Below are 6,964 nucleotides of genomic sequence, written 5' to 3'. Positions count from 1 at the left end.
TACCAAGGGTGGTGGTGTAGCTATGTATGTTAAAGATCATCTGCAATGCACTGTTGCTCTTTCTAAGACAGTTCCTAAACAACTTGAACTACTGGTACTAAAGCTTAGGCTGTCAGCTACTTTCTCTATCTCTGTTGCTGTTTGCTATAGAGCACCTTCAGCTCCAGTTTCTGTACTCACAGCTTTTAGTCAACTCCTTGCTCCATACATATCCTCTGAGTTTGTCCTTATGGGTGATTTGAATTGGGATATGATCAATCCCCCAGATACAGTTTTGCAACAGTTTGATGCTCTAAACCTTACTCAGATGATATCTGAGCCCACCAGACCTAATCCTAAATCTTCCTTATCATCCACTTTGATTGACCTCCTTTTGACTAACAATCCATCTAATTATCAAGCCGGAGTGTTCAGTCAAATAAGTGATCATTGCACTATTGCATGTATACGCTCTGGCCCTTCATTCAAAAGGCCCCCAGTAATTATAACCAAGCGCTCTTTGAAAAAACTGGACATGCAAGCTTTTCTCCAAGATGTTGCAGCTGTGTCCTGGGACAGAATTAATTCCTTCCCCCTTTTGGAAGAGGCATGGTCTTTTTTTAAAAACACTTTCAGTCTGATTATGAATAAGCATGCCCCTCTGAAAAAAATTAGAATAAAAAATCAATATAGTCCCTGGTTTTCCAATGACCTGGCTAAGATTGTTCATCATAAAAATGCCCTCTGGAGAAAGGCCCGCTCTACTCAATCTCCAGTTGACTGGCTGGCCTTCCGTCAATGCAGAAATAAAGCAACACAGGCTATCAGAAATGCCAAAATCTCACATTTTAAAGAGAAACTCACCACATGTGGCACTGATGGTCGGGCCTTCTGGAAAACAGTCAAGGTAATGGAAAATAAAGTTACTCCCCCTCATTTACCAGTTTCCATGTTATTTAATGACATTATTATTACTGAGAAGTCTCGGATGGCCTCACTTCTAAATCATCACTTTATTAATGCAACCCATACAGTTTCAATGTCAAACCCTAATCCAGTCTCAATGGACACCTCAGTTACAATCTCAGCAGATGCCCAACTTTCTCCATCAAGCAACAGTGGCTTCTCCTTTATGCCTCTTTCCATCTCTGAAGTCCAGGAGGAGCTCACCAAGCTGAATACAAACAAATCTGCTGGCCTTGATGGTCTTGACCCCATGTTCTTAAAATCAGCATCCCGTATTATTGCCGCTCCCGTCACTAGACTATTTAACTTGTCTCTACAGCTCTCTGAGTTCCCTACTGATTGGAAATCAGCCATAATTTTTCCCCTCTTCAAAGGGGGTTCTGAATCCGACCCGAATTGTTATCGCCCAATTTCCATCCTACCATGCCTTGCCAAAGTTCTGGAGAAACTCGTCCAAAAACAGTTAAATGATTTCCTGGACAAAAATCATATATTATCTGACATGCAATCTGGTTTTCGGATGGGGCATGGGTGCATAACAACCACCACAAAAGTCCTTGATGATATAATTACAGCATTAGATAGCAAACAGGTCTGTGTTGCCACCTTTATAGACCTCGCCAAGGCCTTTGACTCTGTCGACCATAGGATCCTCTTACATAAGCTTTCCAGTATTGGTCTGTCCTCCTCTAGCTGTGTTTGGTTTGCCAATTATCTCACCAACCGTGTCCAGCAATTGAAGGTGGAAAACACTATGTCAGACCCACTAATTATCTCTAAAGGTGTGCCTCAAGGTTCCATCCTGGGCCCAATCCTTTTTTCTATCTACATCAATGATATAGCCAGAGCTGCTGGTACCTCCCGGATTCATCTTTATGCAGATGATACCATTTTGTACTCAGTTGGTTCCTCTCCCAAATCTGCGGCTTCCAGTCTTAAACTTAGTTTTACCTCTATAGAGCAGTTCTTTGACAATCTCCACCTTCGTATTAACACCAGTAAGACAAAATGTATCCTTTTTAGCCGAAAACCAGTTACTGAGACTCCACCTACAATCACCTGCATGAATGGTATGGCTCTGGAGTATGTCAAAAAATATAAATATCTAGGGATCTGGTTGGATTCATCCCTTTCATTCATGACACATATTACTAACCTTCAAACAAAAGTCAAAGCTAGATTAGCCTTTCTTTTCCGCAATAAAGCTTCCTTTACTCACGCTACCAAATGCACCCTTGTTAAGATGACAGTACTGCCAATTCTGGACTATGGCGATATTATCTACAGAATGGCACCAAACACAGCCCTAAAAAAAACTTGACACAATCTATCATTCAGCCATCCGTTTTGCCACTAATGCACCCTTTCACACTCATCACTGTGACCTTTATAATCTGGTGGGCTGGCCCTCCCTTTATACCCGGCGGCTCCATCATTGGTTTCTCTTCATATACAAGACAATCCTGGGCAAGACACCTCTCTATTTGTCATCTCTTCTTCATGCCGTTCATAACACCCATCACACAAGATCAAGTAATTTAATTAAATTTAGTACCCCCCTTACTTCTACTACCTTTGGACGTAATGCCTTCCACTTTGCAGCAGTACATGACTGGAACACACTACAAAATACCCTGAAACTTACATCTCTGATCCCAATCTCTACTTTTAAGCAAAACCTCCAAAATTACATAGTTGACTCTTGTTCGTGTTGACAATCATGAACCATATTTGTACACATATATTTAAGCACTTTATTCTTTTTCTCTTTTCTTTGTTTTCTACCTTTTTTAGTTTAATTGTTTGTTCTGTGTGACATGTGTTTTACAATGTATAGTTGTACAGTATATTCCTATTTATTCTTGTAGCCTCTTGGCCAGGTCATGTTTGTAAATGAGAAGTGGTTCTCAAACAGTTTACCTGGATAAATAAAGGTATAAAAAAAAAAAAACACACTTTATGTTCTGCGTGTTTCTAGACACAAGCAAAACCGCATCAGACGATTCAGTTGTTGCAGCGATCTAAACAATTCATTTAAACTGATTCGTGAACCAATTCAAAACGTTTGGCCCGTTTGCTTTGTAAAGAATCGACTCAAAAGACTAATTTATTTGCAACACCTTGTAAGGAATCAACTTAAACGAGTCATTAATTCGCGAATGTGTGTATATGACACCGCGTGAGTGAGAGACGCATGGAAAGGAATTTGAAGCTGAACGTTATTTGCTCTATAAAAGACAAAGACGAAAACTAAGGACATCTATATTTTTATTTTATTTTAGTTAGTTTTTCCAGACACACATTACAGTTTTAGTTAGTTATCGTTTTTTTGTAATGCCTCGTTTTTATTTTTATTTCAGTTAACGACAATTTTTTTCACACCTAGTTTTCGTTTTTTCGTTCGTTTTCGTTAACGATTATAACCTTGCTCTCCACATATAGCTGGTGCTTGGTGACCGCACTGGCGTCATACCATGGCTGCTTTCACATGGATTCTGCAAACTGTGGGTCTTCATTCAATCAAAGTCATACACCACATATATTTTTGGAATAATATAGGTAGGCTATTAAAATATATATATATATATATATATTTTTTTTTTTTTACCACGGGGGTACATATTTTATCATTTCATGATGCATGATGATGGAGATTACTAAACAACAAAACTTGAAATTCAGTTAATGTGTTTATACTATTTATTAGTATGGTACAATTTATTTAGAATTTTCAATAAAGGTTACTTACCTTAACCCTCATATTATGTTCCGAGTCAATTTGACCCGTTTTGATTTTTAAGCTGTCAGAAAAAAAACATTTAACCTGCGATTTAATTCTTGAAATTTTGTGACTTTTCCTCATTTAGGGCCATGAATATGCATGCAAAGTTAGGATACACTGATGTTTTTTGAAGTGTGCATAAATCATTTTGTAACGATTTTGAGGTTCGTGGGTCAGTTTGACCCACATTTTTTTCCCCCTGTACAAACCCCAAATAAATGTATTCCTTGGGTATATGCTGTTCTGTTGTTTTATTTACACCATAATTAAGTAAAAAATTAGCAGATTCTCACAAATTTCAGTACTGAAAAAGACTTTCAGACACAGTTGGTAAAAGTGAGCTATCATTTCTGTTCACTTACATGTATATGGGTAAACCATTTTCATCAAAGGTAGCAGCACAGACAAAATAAAAATATTTATTTTTTTGTTATGTCTAATTCTCACTCCCCTGTGGGTGAGCAATGAGTATTCACTTTTTCTCAGTGCTGCAGTGGACTTTGACAGAGACAGCAGGGAAAATGAGCTCCAAAAGATTAACAGTCAAAGAAGTAATTTCAGAGATTTTGTGTACTGACACAGAAGAAGATGTTTCAGAGTTAGAGGATTCTTCAGAAGTGGAAGACAATGTTGTTGAAGATCCAGATGATGATGAATTGTCTTTAAATTCTTCAGAGGATGAGGAAGAGGCTGCAATATACACCTCTTCATCAGAGAGAAATTCTGAAGCAGAGCAACCAGGTGTGGAGATGTGGATGTCAAAAGATGGTAAGATTGCATGGACATCTACACCACAACAAAGCCAAGGAAGACTGCCAGCATCCATGGTTATGAAGAGCATTCCAGGTCCAACACGATTTGCTACCTCAAGAGTCCACAACATATACTCAGCTTTTGAATTGTTTTTGCATCCAACTGAGAAGATTGTCCTGGACATGACTAATCTGGAGGGAAGCTGTGTGTTTGTGAGAAATGGAAACCACTTGATCTTGCTGATTTGAATGCTTACATAGGATTGCTAATCTTATCTGGTGTGTACAAATCAAATGTAGAGGCAACAGAAAGTTTATGGAATGCAGAGTGTGGAAGGCCAATATTTCGGGCAACAATGTCTCTGGAAAGATTCCAGTTAATTTCTCGGGTCATTCGTTTTGACAATCGTGAAACCAGAGCTAGTCGGCATGAGAGAGACAAATTGGCTGCAATTAGGGAAGTGTGGGATAAATGGATTGTTATTCTACCTCGTCTATACAATCCTGGACAACATGTTACAGTGGATGAACGCCTTGTTCCATTCAGAGGACGCTGCCCTTTTCGCCAGTACATGCCAAAAAGTCAGCAAAATATGGCATTAAAATTTGGGCAGCTTGTGATGCCAATTCCAGCTATGCATGGAACATGCAAATTTACACAGGCAAGCCATCAGATGGAGCACCTGAGAGAAACCAGGGAATGCGGGTTGTTCTCGAAATGAGTGAAGGGATGCAAGGTCACTGTATAACCTGTGACAACTTCTTTACATCCTACAAACTTGGTGAAGAGCTACTCAAGCGAAAGCTGACCATGATTGGGACAGTAAAAAAAAAACAAGCCTGAGCTTCCCAGAGGGATTCTGGATGTGAAGGAAAGAATGCTGCATTTGTCAAAGTTTGCTTTTTCTGAAACCACAACAGTTGTTTCCTACTGTCCAAAAAAAAAAAAAAAATGTGCTTGTGGGAGTACAATGCACAGAGATGCATCACTGAGTGCAAGAAATGACCTGAAGCCAGAAATGGTGCTGGACTACAATTCCACGAAAGGAGGAGATGACAATTTGGACAAAGTAACATCAGCATACAGCTGCCAGCGCAAGATTGCCCGTTGGCCTTTGGTGGTCTTCTATAACATCTTGGATGTGTCAGTATATAATGCCTTTATCCTGTGGCATGAGATTAACCCAAACTGGAATGAGGGCAAGTTGTACAAACATCGGCTTTTCTTGGATGAGCTTGGAAAAGCACTTATCAAACCTAACATCCAGCGACGCTCCTGCCCACCTCGAGCACCAGCGGCTGCAGCTTTGGCAGCATCAGTTACAGCAGATGAATCCGGACCCTCGGAAGAAGTGAATACAGGTGATGAGAAAAAGCGAAAACGCTGTGAGGTGTGCCCCACTACACATGACATCAAAACCAGCACCATGTGTGCCAAATGCAGGAAGTTCATCTGCAAAAAGCACACGTTTGCTGTGTGCACAAAATGTCAACAGTAATTTCTTCAATTTGTTCAGTTATCCTACCTAAAAAAGATGACCTTGTTAAGGGAAAGAAAAGTTTATTGTCATTTAAAAGCAATGTTAAATTGTTCATTGAGAATGTTTTAAACATATCTAAAAAAAAAATTTAATAAAAGATTTTTAAATGTTAAAAGTTAACAGTTATTTCTCAAAATTTCTTAAAACAAACATGTTTAAAAATGGTTGTTAACAACATTTCTGAAAATGATACTTTTTAATATTATCTCTTGGTAATGTGTGGCAAATACTGACATTAAAATTTTTCTGTTCATATCTGACTCCTCCTTGTTTTTTATAGTGCAATATTTAGAGAATTGCATTGAATCCAATGCGGGTCAATTTGACCCGCTCCATCAAGATCGTCACAAAATACAAGGGTTAAGAAAGAAAAAGAGTACAGGAATTTGTTGGGTCATCAAGCAAAATTAAAAATAGGCAAGGCAAAGATGTTTACCCCCTTGTTTTACGTAGTTACAGAGTAAGTACAGCATCGGCGGCCTGCAAATTAAAGTGGCACTTGTTACCCTCTTGTTTCACGTAGTTACAGGGTAAATACAACATCTGCGGCTGCATCCACAAGCTAGCATCCACACGGTGGAGGCTGAAGCTAGCATTTTCCGATCTAATGGCGGATTCATCTGATATATGCTTTTCTGACCTGTCCTCACCTGAGCGGGAAGCTGTGGAGGAGTTGTTTCCCGGTTTTAGCAGATCCAAGGCGAGGTACAGCGCCCACTTCACCCTGCCTTCCGACGTCCACAAGCGATCGAGGCGCGCAACAAACGAGCATTCCACGCGATGCAGCTTCACGGACCGTGAACGACATGAAAGCGATCGGGAAGCTGTGGAGGAACCGCTGCCCGGCCTTCGCAGATTCAGCAAGCCAAACATCACCCTGGCCCCAGACGTTCGCAGGCGACCGAGGCGTGTCACAACCGAACACCCCACGCGATGCAGCTCCG

At 40.0% G+C, this 6,964-nt stretch overlaps 1 pseudogene; it reads left to right on the top strand.

The window, feature by feature from the left end:
• The first annotated feature begins 1,042 nt into the window (after nt 1-1,042).
• LOC135768491 (uncharacterized) lies at nt 1,043-6,003 on the top strand (annotated as a pseudogene).
• The last annotated feature ends 961 nt before the right edge of the window (nt 6,004-6,964 follow it).

The sequence above is a fragment of the Paramisgurnus dabryanus genome, chromosome 3 (genome assembly GCF_030506205.2).
Source record: "Paramisgurnus dabryanus chromosome 3, PD_genome_1.1, whole genome shotgun sequence".
Lineage (NCBI taxonomy): Eukaryota > Metazoa > Chordata > Actinopteri > Cypriniformes > Cobitidae > Paramisgurnus > Paramisgurnus dabryanus.
Note: the sequence above shows the minus strand (reverse complement) of the source record. Positions and strands in the feature narration are given on the sequence as shown.